Here is a 24,386-nt window from a genome sequence, read left to right as displayed (position 1 = left end):
AAAGTGGTTGAGGAGAGGACTTGTTCAAATCTCTGGCAAACAGCTTGCTGCTGCAGTTCTATTTATTAATTCTGCAGTGGGTGTTTTGTAGACATCACACAATGCCATTGAAGGTTAGCACAGTAACACAACAAAGTAGCTGAGTACTACAAAGTCATTGGCAGTTTGTTTTAATTCAGCTGGAAAGACTGACTTGTGTTTTTATCAGCCTTTGTATTTGGCAAAGGTTAAGATTTATCTCAGTTTCACAAGGTGCCAAACTGTTGAGTAGATCCTGCCATTGTCTCAGTGAAATCTGAGTTGAATATTAAATCTGAGATCTAAGCTTCTGCATCAAAAGGCAAAAGGGTAACCAAACATTGCCCAGCTGGAAGATGGGAATCTCTGGAGCTAGATGGGATTGTTTAATTTGACAACCGCATGAATCTGATCCAATTTTAATTTTTCCTACAAAAATGTTACTGACTCCTTTGAAAGTTTGACTAGAATTTGCTACTACTTGTGGCTTAAAATGAATTACTGTAGACCAGCCCACTAGCGCAGCATGATTACCTTGTATGCCATCGAAATGACCCAAGTTTGGAAACAACCTCAGGGCCCCTGCTCTCAGGGCCCCTGGAAGCCAGGTACATCATGGAGATGAAACACATGATCTCCTAGGTGATGTATTGATGACCCACACTGCTGCGTGCATACCCTGTACCTGCTAACAAAGACCCAGTCAAGAATAGTGGCTTCAGAGGGACTGCATAGTTCTCCTTTCCAGGGGGTAGATGATTGTGGTGAGGGCAACCACAGCAGCTGAGGGAGGAGTGCTTCAGAGTGCAAAGTGATATAGCCTCTGTTTGCCACGAGCTGGGAATGGGAGATAGGGGATAGATCATTTGATGATTACCTGTTCTGTTCAGTCCCTCTGAAGCATGTGGCATTGGCCACTGTTGTTGGAAGACAGGATACTGCACTAGATGGACCTTTGGTCTGACCCAGTATGGTTGTTCTTATGTTTTTAACAGGCAACAGTCATGACTTACTCGATAGCTAATGATTTAAGTAGCCACATTTTGGCATTTGACAGACTGTGTGTCATAAATCCATCACCCACAGCTAATTTGTACAATCTAAATCCAAATCTGAAGTTAAAGAAATGGGAAAATGTGTTTTAAGAAAAAAAATGTTCAGAGGAAAAAGCCGTAATTTAAAATTGAGTCCTTGAGGTAAAAATATTATTTGCAATTTACCCAAATGCTTAGCGGTGACTTACAATCCCCACCCTGCTCCCAGGTCTAACAAAAAAGAATGTTTTTAAAGTAGTTTTTTCTAGATAAATTATGACTTCAAAGAAAATGCATCCCATTGACAAAATGGGTCACTCAAAAGAGCTTAAGGGTTGAAGGAAACTATAACAAGCAAGGAAATATGAAGAAATGGGAAGTTAATTTCCTGAAGTTTTCTTCATATTATATAAAGGAGATCCTTGGCCCATTCTTGTTCTCTGCTGGGAACAGTTTTTATCTGCCTTGCTTTTTCTAACACAGAATATTCAAACTTCTGTAACCATGAACAAAACCTTGAGAAAATGACAAGTTTGGTTTTCTCTTTAATTTTTGAATTTTCCGGGAAGTTTTGGCTGGAATCTTCAAAAGGACCTACCCTACTCTGTTGAACATCAGTCAGTGCAGCACCTAGCTCCCATACAAATCTGACCTTTTATGTTTGCATTACGGAACAGAAGACTAAGAGATGGGAAGCAATTCACCTCCAACTTCCATTCTTTTATTTCCCCATTCACCCTGATTGACTCAGCTCCTCCACAGGATTCCTTTTCAACCTATTATTCTGATGTGAATTTGACCCTTACGAGTGCCGTGCGCATGCCTCCACAAAATTATTATTGTTGTTGTTGTTGTTTATTTTATTTATTTTATTTGTATTACCATAGCACCTAAAAGCCCTAGGGTCATGGAGCATGGCCCTATTATGCTAGGTGATGTACAAAGACAGACCAAAAAGATGATCCCTACCTCAATGAGTTTGCAATCTAAATATAAAACAGTTGTTTAGCCAGTAAGGAGGTACTTGTCATATATATATATTAACAGTGTTTGCTCTAAAACCTGCACCCAGCATGGTGGTACCTATGCTTCCTAAAGGATGTAGTACCTTGGTTATCTACATTCTTGGAGCTGACTTGCACAAAAAAGTTGATTGCTCCTCCCTTTTCAAGTAGAGTCAAATACTGCAGCTGGAATTTTGAAAGAGATGGATAATTTTATCACCATTAATAATATGTGCAGATATGCAAGCTGTGATACTAAAGCTAATCAAATCTCCTGTGTCACAATGTAAACTGGTCTGCTGCAGATATGTTTTTAGTGCATTATTGGGATTTTGGCCGCCTTGTGAGAACTGCTGGAGGCAGAATAAATTGGTTACTGTTTAAAAAATCATCATTACTATCAGTTACTATAAAGTGCTGTTTATGATGACATCCAAACCTCCCCTACTTCTCCTCCTGCCCCCACCACATTCTCTATATTGATGGTTGCATGGGTAATTGTTGGCATATTTTAACATTTTAATGGCAGTCACTCATCTGTGTCAGTATAATGAATACTACTGTCTGTTTCCAAATCTTAAAGATAGGTAAGTTTCCTTTCGCAGTTCAAGCTTAAATGAGTATCTATAGGACTCAACCACATTTTTTTTCCACTTTGACAATGTGTGCAGCAATATATGCAGCAGAAAACTCTCTAACCTTCTGGTTCTATTGTATTTGCTTCCAAAGATGAGCTCAAAAGGGACCTTTTTTTTATTTTTATTTTTTTTGGGGGGAATGAATATCCTGTATCTTCTGTCTTCACCAATCATGCATACTGTGTAACATAGAGTTATAACTTTATCTATAGCACCATTCACTTTCTTATGTGAAAAAGAGGCAGTACTGTTGCACTTCACATCAAAATCAGCCAGTTTGTAGCTGCTGGGACTTTTAATGATTGATGAGAACTTTGGCATAGTTTCTATTGGGAAAGGATAGCTTTGAACTGATGGATGAAATGTGAAAGGAAGAGGCTTAGATAAAGGGCCCATCTCCCCCTAATCTCCTCACCAAAGAATACTCAGGAAGAAAAACAAGGAGTCCCTTGCAATGACAAGTGCCTTGTTTAATGTATTCAGTTACTTATTAGTAGACCAATATAAATCTTGCAGAACTGTGTGCAAAGTCAGCAGGGGATCTGAATCCTGATGTTATTTTTCCCACCACAGAATAAATGATTCCTATCACTAGCTTCAGAAGCTCATCCTCATTAGTATGTATGAAATGAGTGGAATAAGCACTGGGAGATTTATATTGTTCTATATGCAATTTAATTAATAAAAGGCAGCGCTGATTTCTGGGGGAAAGAGGCAATGTCCATAAGATTCCTGTGCACCTTTCATTGTAATTAGTGATATAAATCTATCACAGCATGGAGACCTTAAAAAGTGCCCTCATAATTTTCTTATCCTACTGATATTCATTAACCAGACCTTTCAGCAACCTGCATATTACAACGTGCTACCATCATTAAGGTGGCAGCAGAGTTTTTATTACAAGGCCCTCTACTTGCAGGGGTTTATAGCTCTGCTGGAAAATTAAGGACGGAGGTGAACTGCTAAGGAACTTTTTTTTTAAATACAGTCTTTGCAGAAATAGTACCTTGACTATTTTAAAATTCTAGACAGGTAAAAACAAAAAGGGGGAGGGGATGTAGCTTTGAGCCCATATGATTAATTTTTAAACCTGATCTTGTGGGCCACTCCTACCTAATCTGGCCATGAATCTTGCAAAGTCTTGAGAGGGACACTGAAAATGCCTACTTATCGCCATTTGAATAGTGACTAATGAACATGAACAGCCACTTCTACAAAAATGTCAAAAGTTCACTAACCAAACCCCTGTCTCCTCATATGTGGAGGTTCCCCAGGCACTGAAATCTGTGCAGTTCTGCTCCACCTGGGTGACTGGTTGGGGCACTTATAAGTGTATGTACTCCCTTTGTGGCATGGATTACCTTCTGCAGAATGGACACTATAGAGCCTTGGGGATCACACAAGGTTCCAATGGGCTGGACTAGGCTATGCATTCCATTAGATGAAGTAGGCTGTGGGAGAAAAGAAGGGAAAATTCCTCCCTGCCTGTCCCTCTGTATGTATACCCTGTGCCTGGCCTGACTGCTTGGTGCTGGGGTCTGGATTTGCACCTAGGGGCCAATTCCTTGTTGCACTCGTCAATGCCAGTTTTGCCATTGGCTTCAGTGGGACCAGAATCTGGGCTAGACTTTCTAGGTATGTGCATATTGTACCACATATCACAAAGTTTAGATAAATACTCTGTCTGATGCTCTGCAATCCCAGAGTTTAGAAGATAGTATCACAAACTGATTTATGTAAAGAATTTTGAGCATCAGAATTGAAATCCACTGAAGTGAATGACAAAGCTCCCAGGCCCATATTCAGAAGGGGATAGAAGGTATGTATACATTGCAATAAAAGACCCACAGCACAACTGTGCCTGGCCCAGGTCAGCTGGTGTGGGGCTCAGGCTATGGGGCTACAAAATTGCAGTGTAGATGGTCAGGCTCAGGCTAGAGTCTTGGCTCTGAGACCCAGGGGGAGGGGCTCAGATCCCAGGCTTCAGCCTGAGCCCAAATGTCTCCACTGCTATTTTTAACCTCACGGCCCTCAGGAGCCCAAGTCAGTTGACCTGAGCTCTGAGACTCGCTGCCATGGGTTTTTTTTAATCACAGTGTAGACAGACCCTTAAGTGTTGTTTTAGGCATCTAGAAAATCACTGGAACAGCAGTGGGATACACAGAACCTGAGTTAGGTGCCAACGGTCCCTATATAGTGCAGAGAGGTGCCTTAGAATGCAATCCACAAAAGCCAGCATGCTAGGCTGCTCCCTGCCTAAGCTACCCAATGAAAGATACTGACTAGAGGGTTGTGTCCTAAGTCCGGGCTGCAGAGAGGTGCCTGTCTTTTGTAGGGAGCCACAACCACAAACCAGGTACTTAACAAAACAGCCAGAGGAGGAGGAACCTCCCCAGGTTAGAATGTTTAGACTAATGGTTAAAGCACAAAGTTTGCTCACCTATTTTGCATATGGAGTCCAATCCAGCAGGTGTCATTCAAAACCCATCCAGAGGAGATGCTGATGCCCATCTGTGGTTAAAGCACTCACCCAGGATATGGGAGACCCAGGTTCAATTTCCCCCTCTGCCTGGGCGGGTGACCTAACTACTGGTCTATACAGTCACTCTCTGTCCCAGTGACCGTTTAAGTATTTATGCAAAATGGAATAGCTCCAACAGACAGAGAGACTCACACCAGAATATCCCATAGCCCAATGGCTAGAGCATTTTCCTGAGGGGTGTGGAGGACCACTTGCAAAAGGGAGGATTAACCTTGGGTCGCCCACATCCCGAGTGAGTACTCTAGCCACTGGGCTAAAAGTTATAAGATGGGCATCAGCATCTCCTCTGAATGAGACCTAATCTGTAGGCAGCCTCGGGGCACACCAGCCGGATTGGACTCCATATGCAAAATAGGTGAGCAAACTTTGTTCTTTCAGGGGCTTGGGCAGGATAGGCTTCTAGGCACCTACAGTGAGGCTGCAGTGTACATGCCCAGAGGCGGAAACGTAGGTGCTTAAAGATCTTTTACTGCAAAAACTTATGCGCTGAGTGAGTTTAGCTGCTCACAGGGTTAGGCAGCAGCCAAGCTGGGCTTTTGCAGACCACAGTGGTACCTAAAAATGGGACTTAGGTGCCTACATACCTGTGTGTATCCAGGCCCCAATTACTTTATTGGGGGCCATGATTTTACCCCAGGTGTTCTAGCCCATAGAAAATATAGGTAATTTATAACACCAGATTTGGCCTTTATGCAGTTAAAAAGAAAAAGACTTAACTCTGACAGTGAAAATTCACTACTGGGCAGAGGGCCCATACAATGCTTATGCGCTGCTTAAATTCACTTATACCTTCAAAATAGGGCTAAAGTGGTGTGTAGGCCCTATGTGTGAGCTCTAATGCATATTCTATGTGAAATCCAAACAGCCACCACAGGAAGTCACAGCAGTAAGGGAAGGGTGCTGATTTCAGATATAGCACCAGTAAAAGAGCCAGTCACCAATAATGTTATAAATGATGCTGTTGAGAATAATATGCGAAATTATTTTTCAGAGAATGGAGTTTCATAAATGATAACACAAATTTAGTGTGATGTTTATTTCATGCAATTTAATGTTTTTCCATATTTTCCCTCTGTTATATATAAGCTGTTCAATTCTATTGTTATTTGTGTATATTGCTTATGTTAAAGCATATAAATATATAATGTCAATATTTACCAGTAGAGGTTCCATTCTTATGTTTATGTTTGGTGAGCTGGATTAGAAAAAGGGCAAAGTTTTAACTCAGAAATCAAAGTTTGTGTCCATTAGTAGCTGGAAAATTCCCATTTGTATAAAGACTCAAACAGGCTTCTGTTCCTACATGGTTTCCTGACCACTTGTTGGTTTAATGAAAAATGTTCTAACTGGCTGTACTCTCCAGTGTATTTCACTTCCTTCCCATTTTGTTATATCAGTGTTGGCCTCAGGGGAGTAACTAGAAATTGTGACAGATACAACGATTTCCTGCAATATCTTTGGGAGAGCTTACTGAATGAAGTTTATGTATCGTTGTAGGCCAGTGATTGTATGTAATTGTATGTGGGAGGGCAAGCACAGCCCCTCCAGGATCTAGGAACAGTGGAAGGTGATTAGGTAAATTCACTCAGGTTGTAACACTTCCAAAGATGTACCACCTCCTGGGGAGGCTCACATATACTAGTTTAAACTAGATTCTCCAGAGGCTAGCAGGCAAAGAAAGGACTTTTGGATAAATAGTCTGAGTTTAAAATGACTCAGGGCCTTCTTTCTGATCTAGCAAATGGACAGGGCCTTCTATCCAAGGAGGGTAGGGGATGGGTAGTGTTTAATTTGTGCCAAGGTTTGCCATGGCTGACCCAGCATCTGTAGGTTTGGCAGTTCTAGCCCCAGCATCTCTGGATTTGCGGTGTCAGTTATGAAAGTAAAAAAATTGCTTGAGCCTCGTCACCTCTTTCATTACAGATTACGCACTGGTGTGAGGGCACAATCCTTAGAGAAGGATTGGAAGATCTGACACCTACTAGAGCCCAAGGTTGGAGCTGTGGGTGAACTCTGCCAGGCTTTATAGCATGTATGTATTGTTTTGATACTTTTTTTTTCTGTAATGGTTTCACCTGAAGAATAAATGTGCTTGTTTAAAAGAACTGTATGGTAATTAACTGTGGGAAATTATGCTCATAATATCTTTGGAGAAGATAAAGCAGGCCTGCCTAGGCAGACTGACTTGCTGAGGAATTTACAGTGTAGGCAGGGAACCATGCAGCCTGAAAATACCCACCTCAGGAGAGAGAGAAGAGAGATGTCTCCATCCAAGAGAGGTGATGGCTGGGGAGCCAGAAGCTTCAGAGGGGGTTCCCTTGGTGAACTATAGAGGGGGAATACAAGTGCAGTTGCCCTGAACTGTGACAGAACCTACTTAAACAACCCTAGAATTTTTCAGCTGGGATTTACCTGGGCCTGTCACAAGTGAGAGAGATTAGCTAACAGATGGTTCCAAGGAAATGAGCAGACACACACCATCTTCTCTCTCTGGTAACAGGGCAGGCTTCATTAGCAAATGTTTTTCAGCTCTAATAATCACCAGTAAGTCCCAGACTAGAATTTCCTCTCTTGTGTAAATGTAATCTAGTTACTTCCCTAGCTAGGCCAAGATACTAAAATTTAGTTTGCAGAGTGCAATACTAATTTCTCATAATTAGTCTGAGGGGAATTTAATGTCCATCACTGGCATTTAACTTCCACCAAGATGATAATATTTTTCAGTTAGAATAAGGCAAAGAATGGTCTACTCAGTGTAGCAGGTCACCAGTAGTGAAATCCTGACTCAAGTGAAGTGAATGGCAAAATTCCTATTGATTTCAATGGGACAAGGATTTCACTCCAGGAGTTTGGGCTTCTGACACTCTTCCGGATTCTGCCACTGATTCAAGCTGCAGGACAAGTTACATCGTAGCTCAATTTGCCCATCAGTTCCATGGGCATCACAATACTCTCCTACCTCATAGGAGTCTTGTGAAGGTCACTTAATTAGGGCCAAAATTTGCATTATATTTTCTGAACTCATCATATAAACAATTTTCCCTCTAAACATATCAGGCATTGGTAACCATTCTGTAGTGCCAGAAGAATAAATCCCCTAGATATAATATATAGAATACACACACATCTATTTCTGTATCACATATGTTGCCCCAGTTCATTAACCTGTTCTGAACCCGAGAATTCTCTACCCTGGTTGGACTGTGGTTGGGAAATGATCTCCCAAGTTGGGGCAGCATATTTTCTCCTCACAGTGTATCCAAAGTATCAGAGGGGTAGCTGTGTTAATCTGGATCTGTAAAAGGCGACAAAGAGTCCTGTGGCACCTTATAGACTAACAGATGTATTGGAGCATAAGCTTTTGTGGGTGAATACCCACTTCATCAGATGAATGTAGTGGAAATTTCCAGAGGCAGGTATAAATATGCAGGCAAGAATCAGTCTAAAGATAACGAGGTTAGTTCAGTCAGGGAGGATGAGGCCCTCTTCTAGCAGTTGAGGTGTGAACACCAAGGGAGGAGAAACTGCAAAACGCCACCCACGAAAGCTTATGCTCCAATACGTCTGTTAGTCTATAAGGTGCCACAGGACTCTTTGTCACTTTTTACTAACCCTAAGTCAGCTGGGCTGCACTAGCTGGTGCAATAGGAGAGGGTGGAGCTCAAGCTCACTCACTCTCAATTTCCTCCCTGCCCAGGAGTAACAGTCAGGTAAAACCTGCTTTCCTCTCACTCCCAGAGTTGCAATCTGGGTAGGCCATGCATGGAGTGGTGCAACCTCGCAACTCTTTTTAGCTGCATTAGTCTTGGCTGTACTCTGGACTTAAGTTCAGAGTATCTGTTGTTCACCTCTTGCATATCATATATAACTTTTCCTGCACCCAAAATAAGGTCAAAATAACTCATCAGACCTCTTTGTGAGTTGATTGACATAGATGAATGCTGATCAAACAAAATGGAGACATACTCTTTTCTTTCCTTCTTCTTTTTGTCATTTCTTTTAACATGCTTTCAGTCACTCCTTTCTTTCTTAGCAGGCCATAATGTGTTTGCCTTTAATTTCTCCTTTAATATGCAAAAGTATTATGCTGCTTCAGAACCCATGCAAACACAGAGCAACCCAGGCTCCCCTATCCCAGGTTCCCCTTATATTTTTAATTCTATGCTCCCACAAGATGAGAGGAGGAAATCTGTTTCATATGATCAGTTTTCATCAGTCGCTATCATTTTTCAGGGACCATCAGTGATTGGCCAATCACATTTTTCCTACATTCTCATCCTCTAACCTGCTAATACGTTGCTAGGCATAATCCTATTTCTCAGCTTTTTGATCCTTAGCTTCCTCTCTCTCTCTAGTACCTTTCTCTCTTTCCTTAGTTCTTTCTATTTCCCACCCCCCACACACACACCTCCACTGTTTTCTCAGTCTGTTCTAATCTCAGCAAACTCTTCTCAGCTGGGGCCTCTCTCAGCTCTTCCATTTTCTTCAATCTATTCTCTCCTCTCCTCTCCTCCAAATCCTTTTCTTTCTTCCACTGTCATCAGCTAGAAGGGTTTTTAAAAAGTCAGCTGTATGAGATTTAATGTTGTGAATTAAAGTGTGGGGGAGGGGGGGAGAATAAAGCATCTTTCTTTCAGCTACTGAAACCATTAAAGATTTCTCTTTTGGTAATATTGTATTGCCTAGCAATTCCACACATGGAGTGTTCCTAAGGGCTCAGTTCAGCTGAAAGGACACTGAAAGCAATGATTTTTACTTATTTAACTAACTACTTTTTATTATTTAAAATTGGATTTGCTCTCAGTTTGATGCTATAATTGTATTTTAAACATTTTATTATAATATCGACCTCTTTCAACACTGTCTTTTCAATTATGATAATTTTACACTTTTCTTGCACCCCCACATCTGAACTTTTCATTGCTATTTTGGGAACCGCAATAATGGTCTGCTTTGGGACACATTCATCCGCAGTAAGAACACAGACAAAGCCAAAATAAATCTACTCTTCCCTCACCACCTTCCCTAAGCTCTTGATTGATGCCCTGATTTTATCAAGTCCTGCTGAGAACATCATGAAAAATGCTTAAACTGGCTTGACTCTCCAGTCCAGATATCTTTTGCACATTCTCAGAGCGCTTTTTTTTCACCCCTAAACAACACCATTGGGTTAGCTTCAAACCTTGATCGCATAAACAGGGACAGCAACTGAGAATCTATGAATTTTATTATCTTTGGTTCTTAGCTGTACTCAGAAAGGATGTAACGGCAATGAACAAAGCAGAAAGAACTAAAGAAAAAACAACTTCAGAAATGGCGAATAAAAAATGTACAGTACAATACTACTAACTAAGCTACTGTGTAATTACTAACTAAGGAGCATATCACACCTTCCCCCAGTAAAACCCTTGAGAAGGACAGTCTAAAAACTCCACACAATTCACCTTATACAGTTTCTGCTAAATTCTCCCCTCAAAGAGGACAGGGTTTTGGCATTGTAGGAGACCAATGTGCAACCTTCAAAATCCAAAAAACCTGGGAATGTGTGAAGAAAAGAAGCTTTCCCTTATGGAAAATCTTCTAGAATTTAACAGCAAATGATAACTTTTCTATAGATTTTTGGGACTGTTTTATAGAATTCAATAGAGAATTGTATCCTTGCTATAGAATTCTATAGGATGGTTAAAAAACTCTATACAAAGCGAACCATTCTCAATTAAATTCTATCAGCCAGATCCTCAGGTGGAATAAATCAACTATAGTGGGCGCAGCTGATTTTTCTTTCAAATGGCAAAAAAGGTTAGCGACATTCAACCAAGTCCAGATTAGTGAGCCAGTGAGTTACCTTTGGAAGTGGCTAAGTGTCATCTGAGATGCCAACAGCAAAGGACTGAAGCAAGCAATGTGGTCTGCAGTTTGCAACTAGTGTCCATGCTCACATTGTGCATTGTCTCTTATATTCCAAAGATGACAGCATCTGATGTATGATGTTTTGAGATGGTTCAGTGCAGACCATTGTTTCTGGGATAGGCTGAAGTGTGGAAGTTCTTTTGTGAGGTCAGCAATCAGGTGTTGTATGGGACATTAGCATTATCCCAGAATTATTTCAAATGTGCGCCAGCCAGGATTCAATGAGGATGCTTTGAGAGCTTTAGCCTGATCCCCAAAGGGCTTGCAAAATTTCAGGCATGTCTTTGGAAGGTTCTAGAAGTCCTCATAAATTGAGAAGACCAACTTGGCCATGAATTGGTAAGATCAAGTTGTTCTCATGAGCTCTGTGTGGGTGTTTTCAGATTTTGGGTGGAGTTATATGTGCCAGAATGGGCAACCATTGAACAGGGGTTGACGTTAATGTTCAATTTAGAATTCTCATTGCAGCATTCAGTTGAGCATCCAGAGATTTGGTATGTGAGCTACTCACCCAGATTAGTGCACAATATTTAGTGGTCAAGTATACCAGGGTTAGAGTCACTGTTTTAAATGTGCATTGGTATCCTATATTGTGCCCACAAGTTTTCAGGTGAGGCTAGACCTTGCTTTTACTTTTCTTCATATCTTTTTTCCAGGTTAGCCTTAAAAATCAAGCTTCTGTCCAAAGTTGCCCCCAGGCACTTCAGATAGGTCTCATTTCAGACCACAAAAGGTGGCACTGAGTGGTTCCTTGAGGCCTTTTTGTTTAGGTGATAGGCTATTACTAAGGATTTGAAGGCACTGGGGAGGAACTTCCAATACTGAAAGTATTCTGCCATTATCTTGAGGTTGCTAGAGAGGGTGTTGCTGATGGTGGTAAGATCTTTGCTTTGTGCTGCAAGAGCAATGTCGTTAGCATAAATGAATTCATGCAAAATTTTGTCAGGTAGTCACTAATATTGATGTTGAATAGTGAAGGAGCCGGCATGAACCTCTGAGGCAGACCATCATTGAGGGTGCATGCTTCCCTGATCTGATGATTTAAAAGGACATGGTATCTATGATAGCGCAATACTGTGACCAAGAGTTGCATTGTGCTATGGCATTTGATGCTCTTCGTCCTTTGAGCAATAGTTCATATCCCCATACTGTGTTGTAGTTGGCAAATAAATTTATAAGTGCTGTTTCAGATTTTAGATTCTGCTGGGAGCCAGCCTCAATGAGACTAGTAATAGTGAGTATCTGGTTGCAGCAGCTTCATACCAGTCTAAAACTGGCCTGTTCCTTTGAGGATGGCCTCAAAGATAGGGGTGTAACTGGGCATCTTCATTGACTTGAGAGTTGTAGAGAGGAGTGATATTGGGCATTAGCTGGTGGCATAAGGAGGTGGTTTCCCATGTTTGAGAAGGACAATGACTATCTCCTCACACCAGCTTTGTGGGATAGTCCCTGCAAATAAATAGGTCTGCCAACCATGCTTGTCCCGTTGGCCAAACTCTTAAGGAATTTTGAATACATGCTGTAGCCTTTATTTTTATTTAAAGTTAATTTTAATGATGTTATATTACACCATGGAGGGTTCAGCTCTGACAGCTACAATCTCGAGTTCAACAGAGTTCTCTCTGCCTGGTTTAGATCTAGAGCTCATAGGAACACATGAAACCATAGGCAAGTAACATACAATCATGAGAACAAGGTCCACTATCTCTTACCAATTTTATTAAAGTTACCAACAAAGTTATGAATGTCACAGCATATACAATTCCTAGATCGATCCATGCACCAGTTATAATTACAGACATATCCACCTCCTCCTAGATAGTGTTAGGGTCTGATCGGTCACTCATGGATTGATCATCAACAGACGGATGGTTCCTGCTGGAGTTTTCCCATAGGAAGCTCAATTTTACCACTCTGGGCACCCCTTTTTTATAAGGGGATTCTGCCTATACCTACACTATGTGCACATAGAAAAGAAGGTAAAGAAGTTATGTCAGTGGGCATAGGCAATTCCTGAATTGCATCCACCTTCTGTTGGGCTGCTGTTCAACCTCCTTGAGACAATGTGATACATAAAAACAAAAGGAAAACAAACAAAACAAAAAAACACTTTTGGGACTATTAGTCATACCTTTGTTGGGTTACACTTCAGTCCTGCTTCCTTGATGATTTGTAAAAGCTCATCCAGGCACTCCAGCTGTTCCTCTTGAGTCTCTGTTGCTAAACAAATGTCAACTACATATTGAAATAAAACAGATGGCTTGGAAAACCTATACAGAATTTGCTTCATTTGTCAATGAAAGATAGATGGACTGTTACGGAATGCTTGGAGTAAGACTTGGAAAGGGTACTGAACCTCTTCTAGCATGAAAGCCAGATGGTGTTGACTTTCCTTAAAACAGGTGCTGACCAGTAGCCATTGGCAATATCAATGGTAGAAAACCATTTTGCTTTGGATATAGATTTATTTAGGTCAGGCATTTTGGCTACAACACCTGCACAAGCTGGAGTCACTTGATTTAATTTTCGATAATCAATAGTAAGACGCCATGACCCATCTGGTTTTTGTACTGGCCAAACTGGAGAATTGCATACTGAAGTACACTCATGAATGATTCCTTGTTGCAGCAAAGATTCAATGGTCTTAGCAATATGAGGTCTGACCTGATCTGGAAAAGAATACTGCTTCTGTGAGGGAAAATCCCCTCCTGCAATTTCAATAGTTACTTCCATCCTTTCACACTCATGCTTGTGTTTAGCAAAAGCGTCAACATGTTTAGCCACTAATGCCTGTATATCAGCTCTCCCTTCTGCAATGTTTTCTAGGGTACACATGCCTGGTTTTGTTATTGTTGAAACAATGTCACATATGGGAATGACAGCAGGCTGATTGTCTAATGTCTGTGCTGTAGTTACACATAGTGAGCAATTGGTCAAATCTATAATGTGCCTATGTTTTCTCAAAAAATCTACTCCCAGTAAATTGTAGAGTTCCTTCAGACTGGCAAGTGTAAATACATGTGTTCTCTTCATGTCTCCTATTTGTATCACCACTCTTTTAGAGCATACAGCTGTGACCTGGTTACTTGCAAATGTTGTTAGCACCCTAGTTTGTCCTGCTAAGAAGATAATTCTGGATTTTTATCACTGATTATGCTAATTGATACCCCAGTATCAATAATAAATAAAAAATGGTGGCCCCCTCACCATTGCTGATACCGTGGGTCTCCCATTTACATCTCTTCCCAAAGAGGCTATAACTCTCCATGGGGCCACCTGGCATCATGCGCTCCATCCTTGTGAGTCCACATTGTCCGTTCCCTTCCTGGATTTTATACTCCATGTATGGAGTTGAAGTTCAGGACAATGGTTCTGTAACTATGGCAATGGATTGAGGTGGAGTGTGTTAACCATCCAATATCATAGAGTTCATTTGCTGCTGCATTTCTTGAGTTTCAGCCTTACTTAGATAGCTAATACATAATTATTCCTTCTAAATACTGATCAGTCTTATATTTCTATAATCCTACAACTTAATTCTGTTTAGCATATATATTATATATAACATGACATGTTAATTAATCATAGCATCACACAATAAATGAATAATAAATTAAAATAATTGGTTACAATGCCATCCTTGCCAGCAGCTTTTCCACTTTTAGTGGCCATGAGGGCTTTGTTCCTATCTTCTATAGTATATGGAGATGAGAGCAGTGAAGTAGTGGGGCTTTGTCAGATAGGAAGAACTCTTTCTGAACCTTGTGTCCAGTCATTTTGTTAATTTAGGTCTTTGAGTTACAGAGAAGATATGAGGCAACGGCATTGGCCATCACTTTTGGTTTTACAGGGTCAGTGATTTCAGGCTTATGGAGGAGTGCCCAGGCTTCGCAGTTGGAAAGAATGAAGTCAAGACCCTCCACAGTCTCATTCCATCTCTTTGGGAGGGCAGAGTTCAATGACTCTATTAGTGCTTTTGCTGTGTCCAGATCACAGCTCTTCTCATACTGTTTGAAGAATGCTTATCTCTGGCTGCCAGCAAGGCTTGCAATAGCTGAAGAGAATGTGTTTCATGGCAACTTTGATAAGAAGTTGAACAAAGTGGTCATAGTTTTCTGGAATCAACTTGGTACAATATCTCGTTTTCAATACCAGCAGTATATGCAACCCAGTTCACTTTTTGTGGAAATTCCAGTGCAGTTTTGGTGTTGATTCAATCAGCAAAATTCTAAAGCCAAAATGCAGAATGTGGTGTGCTACATAAAGAAACTTTCCCAGTACTGTCTATGAAGTTTACAGAGGAACACCGCTATTGTCTTTCATTAGAAAGCACATGTCTGAGTTGTGTTCGGTGTTCCATCTGGCCAAGTGAAAAGTCTGATTGTTTAGGGTAAAAAATGAGGCCCAGTCTGTGAGTTTCTCAGTTTTCCCAGCTTGCTCATTCTCTGCAGCATGAGTTTCTTATAGAGCTACAACATCAGTTTTATGCACTTTGACAACTCTTTAAAGGGACTCACACTTGACATGTGACAGACCTTCTACATTAAGTTGCCAGACACATAGAACTGGTCCTACAGTTCTTCTGTGCTGTCCCAGACAAGGACTTTTAACACATTTCACATAACTAAAATTTGATGATATTCATTATGTAGAAGACACACCCACACCCACATATACAAGCACGCATATGCATATGTGTACAATCAGTGCTCAATTCCTAAAAAAAAGAAGAGCCAGAACACCCCCTTCCCTAGAAGGAGAGAGGCATGGTTAGCAGCCCAGCATTAACCTGTTTTTACTTTCAATATTTTTACTTGTTGCTTTTCTTTTGTCCTCCCATCCCCCAATATTTATCCAGGAAAATGTGAAGTTAATTTTTTCACTGATTTTTCATTTATTTGTTCATAAACACTAAAATTCCTGAGAAAATTTAAATAAAATCTGGAAAGGAAGAGCCAGGATAACATGTAACAGGAGTACCATGTGAAGACTATCATTTTGGAAGCTGCACTGATGTCAATATAATGCCACTTTATATCAAATGAGGATCTGACCCATATATTTTTAGAGTTATTTCATAGCAGAACTCTATTAAATAGCTATAGAACTCTACTGGTTTAACATCTATTAAATTCTACAGTTCTTTTCCATATTGTGCTCCTGATACCTGGAGTCTTTGTGTAGGGGACAAGTCAGTCTGTTCTCCTGACCCCATCCATGACTTTCTCAGGACCTCTGCTGCCACTACCTACTTTGGCCAAACCTGTGCACCACTTCCCCTGTATGGGAAGCAGATGACACAGATGAGAAGTTATTGTTGCTCCTACAATAGCATGAGTTTCTGCTGATTTTTCTGGCAGAAATACAACTGACTGACCAAGGCATAAACAGCTGCTCCCTGGCCCTACTTCCCTTCCATCATTCCCCACAGCTGTGCAGACCTAGTTGCATGGAGTTGGCACAGAGAGGTTCTCTGTGGGCTCCCGGGGCGGGGGGGACATATCATTCTGTGGAGCCACTGCTCTCCTGGTGTGGATTATGTGGCCTTTATAACCACATTTCTCTCTTAAGCACAACGCACAGGGCCATCCTGCTCTTACCCTGAGTTCAGTTCACTTACAATGTATCTGAAATATGTTGAAAGCTTACAACTCCTAAATCATGGGCTTCATTCTATAGCCCTTATTCAGGCAAAATGTCCATTGACTCCTTGCCCAAGTAAGGAGTTCAGGATCGGGACTCCATAAGTTAACTATCTACCCAGCTTGTTCTTCCTGCCAGCAATGGTGTGATCAGGAATGGTTATCTACTGATCTAATATCAAACTGCTTTTAAACATACTTGAAATACAGCTGAATTTTGAGAATTCCTCTGATGTGATTAACAGAAGGATCTTATCTTCTCTGTGTAGGAGTAATTACTTTGCTAGGCATTCAACAATGTTGTCTTGACAGAAATCATATTTACAGTTTGGGCTTTCCTTGTTGCAGTAAGATTAAGAAAAGGAACAAAAACATATCTATATTAAGATGTCTTTTTGCTCAGTGCTCTATTCTTGCATTTTAACACAGATGTATCTCCCAACTTTAACGTCATCTTGGCCTGGATGCACAAAAGAATGCCACCTGGAAAATCAATGCAATTCATACAGCCTGAATTAGGAACCAAAGCTTCTGTACAATGAATGGGGAGAGACAGGTGCCTTAGACTACAGTTCACAAAAGCTAGCATGCTAGGCAGGGAGCCTCCTAAACTAGCCACTTGAGCCAACCACAGATGTGTGTGTTAAGACCCACACTTATCAAGGAGATAGGCACCTACCTCTGCTAACAATTCACAGCCAGGAATCCTCTTTGGAGCTAGGCGCCTCTGCCATTTTTGGAAGAAGAAGGAGCAGTATAAAATTAACATGAACATATGAAATGGATGAACAACTGGCTAACCAACAGGTCTCAAACTGTAATTGTAAATGGAGACACATCATCAGGCAGGTTTGTTTCTAGTGGGGTTCCACAGGGATCGGTTCTTGGCCCTACGCTATTTGACATTTTTATCAATGACCTGGAAGAAAGCATAAAATCATCACTGATAAAGTTTGCAGACGACACAAGCCTGGAGGAGATCTGGTTCACTTGGTAAAGAGGGTACAAGCAAACAATATGCATTTTAATGTGGCACAGTGAAAATGTATTGTGATAGACCCAGGCCAGTTGTGAACAGCAGAGTAGTAGAAGGGAGATATACTGGCCACTGGATACGCAGTTTTCTGTTCCCTGAGTGACCAGAGCAGGGGCTGCTCCAGGCTAATGAGAACCCCTGACTCCAATTAACCTGCTAAGAGTCAGGCGAGGCTGTTAAGACCCTGATTCTAATTAAGGCCCCTCTGATGCTATAAAAGGGCTCACTCCAGTCAGGCCAGAGGAGAGGAGAGGAAGTGGCGTGGCGTGCGAGGAACTGGGAGCAAGAGGCATGCAAGAAGCTGAGAGTGAGTAGGCATACTGCTGGAGGACTGAGAAGTACAACCGTTATCAGACATCAGGAGGAAGGTCTGCTGGTGAGGACAAAGAAGGTGTTGGGAGGAGGCCATGGGGAAGTAGCCCAGGGAGTTGTAGCTGTCGTATGACTGTACCAGGATGCACTCTAGACAGCTGCAGTCCACAGGGCCCTGGGCTGGAATCCAGAGTAGATGGTGGGCCCGGGTTGCCCCCAAAACTCCCAACTCCTGATCAAACACAGGAGGAATTGACCTGGACTGTGATTTCTACCAGACGGGAAGGTCTCTGGGCTGTTTCCTGACCCACAGGGTGAATCTGTGAGGCGAGCAAATCTGCCAATAAGTGCAGGACCCACCAAGGTAGAGGAGGAACTTTATCACTGTATACACCTAGGAACAAAGAATGTAGGCCATACTTATGATAGGGGGGACTCTGTCCCGGGAAACAGTGATCGTGAAAAAGATTTGGGGGTCATGGTAGATAACCAGCTGAACATGAGCTCCCAATGTAAGGCTTTGGCCAAAAGAAGTTAACGTGACCCTGGAATGCACAGACAGGGGAATCATTTGAGTAGAGAGGTTATTTTATCTCCGTATTTGGCTCTGGTGCAACTGCTGCTGGAATATTAGGTCCAGATCTTGTCCCCACAATTCAAGAAGGATGTCAATAACTTGGAGAGGATTCAGAGAAGAGCCACAAGTGTGCTTAAACTATTAGAAAACACGCCTTATAGTGACAGACTCAACGGGTACGTCTACACTACAATTAGGCACCTGCGGCTGGCCTATACCAGCTGACTTGGGCTCATAGGGCTCGGACTAAGGATCTGTTTAATTGCAACATAAATGTTCAGGCTTGGCTAGAGCCTAGGCTCTGGAGCCCTTCCACCTTGCAGGGTCCTAGAGGCTGGGTTCTAGCCAAATCTGAATGTCTGCATCACAATTAAACAGTCCCTGAGCCCTGCAAGCCTGAGTCGGGTGGCACAAATTGCTGTGTAGACATACCAAAAGAGCTCAATCTATTTAGCTTAACAAAGAGAAGGTTAAGGGTGACTTGATTACAGACTATAAACGTCTACATGGAGAACAAATATTTCATAATGGGTTCTTCAGTGCAGCAGAGAAAGCTATAACTCGATCCAATGGCTGGAAGTTGAAGCTAAGCAAATTCAGACTGGAAATAAGGTGTACATTTTTGACACTGAAGGTAATTAACCATTCGACCAATTTACCAAGGATCATGGTGTAATCTCCGTTACTTACAATTTTAAAATCAAGATTGGATGTTTTTCTAAAAGATCTGCTCTAGGAATTTTTTGGGGGAAATTCTATGGCCTGTGTTATACAGAAGATCAGACTAGATGATCACAATGGTCCCTTTTGGCCTTGGCATTTAGGAGATCCCTCATGAATTTTGGCCCAGTGGTTAGGGCACTTACTTGGGATGTGGGAGAACGCCATGTTCAAGTTCCCCCTCCAGCTAAGAGAGAGATGGGATTTGAACAGGAATCTGCCATCTTGCAGTTGAATGCCCTAACATTTGGGCTAGGGATATTCTGATGTGGGGCTCCCTCACACTCTCCTGTTGAACCTGTTGTACTGTGGATAATAAATACAAAAAGTTATTGGAGCAAGGGGACTGGATCCTGAGTCTCCCAACTCAGTGCTCTAGTCACCTCAAGTTATCAGGTGAGAGAGGGACAGAGAGAGTATGAGAATGATGCTGACTCTTTAGCCTGAACTGGGAGGTGGGAGACTCAAGATCCAGTCCCCCTGCTCCAGTGACTCTTTTTATTTGTTAGCCACAGTGCAACTTCAACAGGAGAGATTTAGGGTGCCCTACATCAGAATATCTCATAGCCCAGTGGTTTGGGTACACACCTGAGAGGTGGTAGATCCTAGTTCACAATCCCATCTCCTCAGGTGGAGGCGATACTTGACCTGGGCATCTCCCACAGGTACAGGTGAGTACTCTAACCACTGGCTAAAAGTTAGGAAGGAGCTCCTCCTCTTCCCATTTTGTGCAAAGCTCACCTATAGAGAGTGATCCAGTAGGCAAGGTCTCGGTGCGCTTACAGGATTAGGTCCTGCAGGCAATTTATATGGAGGAATACCTATCTTCTCCCCAGTTTATGCATCATTCTGGGTTTTAAGTGTCTGGATGCCTCGTGTACAGCTTGTGCTCAGAGGCAGTAACATAAGCACCTAGGGAACTCTTACTGCAAAAATGTAGGTGCTGAGCAAGTTTAGGCACCTACAGAGTTCTGGGGCAACAGAGCAGGGGTTTAGTGAATCTTAGTGGCCTGATTCTGGGATTTAGCCATGTGAAGTGGCAGTTAGCCAGTACCTTTACCCTACATTAAAAAGTAGGCTCATGGGGCCAAATCCTCCTTCTCATATTCACGTACATAGGCCCAGCAAGTTAACTTATTAAGGTGAGCAGGATTTGTCACTCAGTTTTCAGAAAACCAGACCCCACCACAAAATAAAGATAGTGTGAAGGCTGATGTTACAACGCTATTAAAAATAGCACAAAATGCTTTGCCGAGGGAGTTAGAAGAGAAAAGGAGAAAGAACACTTCACTGAGTTGGGTACCGAGAAAAAGTGAAAATGAAGTAGAGATGGAGTTAAGTAAAAGGAAAGAGCTAAAATGTTTGAAGCAGTGAAAATGCAAATAGGTAATTTTTGCAGACTGGTTCTAGTCAGCTGAGAATGGAAGGTTGCAGTAAGGAGAAAAAGGAAAGGCGAGTTTCAGAGGCTGAAGCAGAAAGGGAGTTTTGAATGTGAGATTTGAAGAGGAGAAATGAATCAATGCAGACTGGAAGGAGAGAAATGAAAGGAACAGATAGAAAGTGGTTGGATAGGAAACTGTTTTGCAAAAGAACTCAAACAATATAACTTCTCACTACTAATGTTGTTTGGTAAGTAAGGAAATAGGTTTCTCAGCTGCCTCTTCTTACAAAGCCTTTTGAAATATAAAAATCTGGTCTATATTCATGAGAACCTACGTTTAAAAAACCCCATCCAGTTGAGAGTCTTTTTTCCTCTGACGAGAGGAGAGCAAGTGTCAGAGTATTTCTGAAATTTTGGTAGAGTATGAAGTGTACAGTCTGGGCTGGATCTTGTTTTGCTTCCCCTTCAAATATCCAGGAAAGTCAATGGAATTTTGGGTTCCCAAGCAATAGATTATCTAATGTAAATGTTGCATATTGTTGAATAGATGACCTCAGTCTGTGGGGGAGATAGTCTTTCAGTGTTCCTATTTCTGGTGAGTTATAGAAGCATAATATTAGTCTGGTGCCACTTTAGGGATGTGGAGCTAGGGTCTTGTCAAATCAAGTCCCATTCATCTGGCTTCATCCCTGACACTGGCTTTGGTATCCAAAGAATGGGTACTGTACTAGTTCAGTTCAGTTTCTCTAATTTCAGATTTAGGGTAACATTTTTGTTTAGTTAAAATGTATCCACCCTCAGCAATTATTCTGCTTGGTGCAGAGCTGTCTTGTTTTAAATTTCCAGTGAAAAGGAAGAAAATATATAATGTGTCTGTTCCTTTGGTTAGAAAATTACTCTAAGTACATATTTGGTTTAAACTGTCAAGGGTTGGGGGTGGGGGAATTTTCTTGATACCAGAAAAATCCTTTTCCTTGTAAGCTAACAACTAGAAATTGAATGTGTTTGTGTGTAACTTTAGATCCTAAAACAAATACCGCAGCAAAGCCAATTTCTAGCAGTCCTTTCATTATCTAAAAGTAAAAAGCAGAAAAACAGTTGTCATAAACAAGTAATTATTTTAATGCCATGCTTCTTATGGCCAGCTAGTAAATCCATCATTTCACTTACCTGGTTCTGAAATTACTTGAGGCTGTTACTGTAACATGGGTCAGTTGAGACCTGCAAGATGCAAATGATTATTGAAGACATTAAGGTCCATACCACATAATTGAAGACCGCAAGAAAATATACAATTTTGTTATTAATTTTTTTGAAGTTACAGATCTAGGTTGTTTAATCTTTGATATTTTTATCTTATTCTGCTCCAGTATTTTTTTAATTTCCCAAACAATAATTTGATATAAAAAGTGAATGGAGCTAAAGATTCAATGCAGTACAGTAGAATTATTGTTGAAAGGGAAAGAACAGCAGCCCTGTGGATCTATTCATGGGGCACAGATACAGTAAAAGTACTGTTAGGAAACATTTGCACACTAGTTAGATCAAGACAAGAGGAGATGGTCTTGCATCCCCCCAAATGAATTCAGGTTATAGTTTAGCTCCTTCCCAGGACTTTAAAGGTTATGTTTTATAGCCAGATTTAAGATCCTTGAGAAGTCTCCATGTGCTGCGCTGAATTGCACTTCATTCACTGTAAAGAGACTCCACTGTGGTTTGCATCCCTCCCACGTCCCAAGCAGTGCTTTGTTTCAAACTGGAGACTAACTGATTGAAGTGGAATTGAGCACTGTGAACGTCAATCCTGTCTGTGAGCGTCAGGTTTTGACCATATAGCCCCTAGGCTTTAGAGGCAGCAGTCAGCGAAGGAACAGGCTGAAATCAGCAAAAGGGGGATGGGGGATCTTTTGCTTTTATTCCCCCTGCTCCTTCGCTTGCTGTCAGAAAGGCACTGGTAAGAGTCTTAGAGCTCCAAGCGAGCGGATTTACACGTGGCTTCCACTACAGTTTCATGCATCTCATAATCGAAATCCAAACGGTTTAAAATGATAGCTGTCTAACTGGATCGTAATGCAGCAGGATTTGCAAAATCAGAGAGGTGGGCCACAGCTTTCTTTAGTGATATGCTATGAAAACATAAGCAATTATAAATCAGTGTATTACTGGTTGGATTGTGCAAAAAAGTCAATAGAAATATCCTCCCCCTATAATGACTCTGTGAAATAAAATAAATAAACATTAATATTCAAAATAACAAATACATCCTGCGAAAGAAAACACCCCCCCCCCGCCCTCTCCAGAAAAGCAACGTGTCTCCCATTTCAACGATATCCATAAAGCAAACAAGACAGCTTAATTGTTTGTTTCTCTAAGGGAAGGAGCTAAACCTGGAATTAATTTGGTTCAGCCTGTGAAACAATCCGTTTGCTCTGCCTAATTCCGGCAATTAAAGAAGTTTTCCCAGACACAATTAACATGTAAATCAGCCGCGGAGTGTGGGGCTGGGGCGGGTGCTGCTGCTGGAGCCAAGAGTGAAAGGCAGGCTGCACTGTTCCTGCGCCGCACCTGAGCCTGGGGGGCGCTAGTGCTGCCACTCGCCGGAGTAGCAGCATTGACTGGCAGCGGCAGCAGCAGGGTTTCTGGGCGGGGGATGGGAAACCGGAAGATTAATTTATTAGCTCTGTTCTTGCTCTGAGACACGGACGGATTAAGCCAGCCAGCAGCTAACAAACTGGGATTGGTGGGGTGGAGAAGACAACTGGGACCTGAGCTGCCAAACCCGTCCAGCCCCGTTTCCCTAGAGGGTCATCGGACGGATGGCATCATGGTATTTCGGATTAGTGCCATCCGTGAATGTGTAATGTCAGTAAAATGCGATTAGGAGGTTACACAATAGAATGGGATACTTCTCCATATAGCATGCGTTGTGGAAACTGTATAGCGGTAGCTAGAGACATACAGAGCAGACTGGAGCGGGAGGAGCTGTGTCTGTGTATCTGCGCACACAAACTGAACACGCAGCTGAGAAGTGCGCCACAGTACTACACTAGCATGACAAGAGGCAGGGGAGCTCCCGCTGTGCTAATACGTGCGCAACTCAGACGTCCGATCCTGCTGCCACCGAAGTTAGTGGGGGTTTTGCCGTCGCCTTCAGAGGAAGCCGGATCAGGCAGCAACTTTGCAAATTTAATCAAGCCTCGCATTGTTTGCCCAGGCGAATTAGTGCAGCGGCCCCTTCTGGCACACAGGGAAAACCGCAAGAGATAGCTCTGAGACGTCCTTCTCCCAAGGCTAAACCCCTCTAAACTAGGTAGAGCTATTGTTTGCGTGCATGTTCTTAATCGTATAATCTGAGATGCACACACAGACTGGAGTTATAATATAGGCATATGCTGGGTAATTTGTGTACATACGCAGTGGCACTTAGGTTTCAGAGGTGCAAATTAGACCACCTGAGGCTTCTGATTTGTTTTTGTCTCCGGGCACTTTTTTATTGTCATCTTTTCAGCTCTCTCCTTCTGCAGATTTTGATATACAAGTATAGCTCCCTGCTCTTTTGCTGCTGCTTTCTC

At 41.9% G+C, this 24,386-nt stretch overlaps 1 protein-coding gene across 8 annotated transcripts in view; it reads left to right on the top strand.

Annotated features, from left to right (window-relative positions):
• SEMA6A (semaphorin 6A) overlaps positions 1-24,386 on the top strand; it is a 205,521-nt gene that overhangs the window by 48,471 nt on the left and 132,664 nt on the right. For 7 of the 8 annotated variants that reach the window (XM_045020630.1, XM_045020631.1, XM_045020638.1 and 4 more), the window contains one exon: positions 7,160-7,268. The exons of the other annotated variant lie outside the window; for it this stretch is intronic. The gene's annotated coding sequence lies outside the window, so the exon portion shown is untranslated. The remainder of the gene's footprint in view (positions 1-7,159; positions 7,269-24,386) is intronic. 8 annotated transcript variants of the gene reach the window in all.

This window comes from Mauremys mutica, chromosome 6 (genome assembly GCF_020497125.1).
Source record: "Mauremys mutica isolate MM-2020 ecotype Southern chromosome 6, ASM2049712v1, whole genome shotgun sequence".
NCBI lineage: Eukaryota > Metazoa > Chordata > Testudines > Geoemydidae > Mauremys > Mauremys mutica.
Note: the sequence above shows the minus strand (reverse complement) of the source record. Positions and strands in the feature narration are given on the sequence as shown.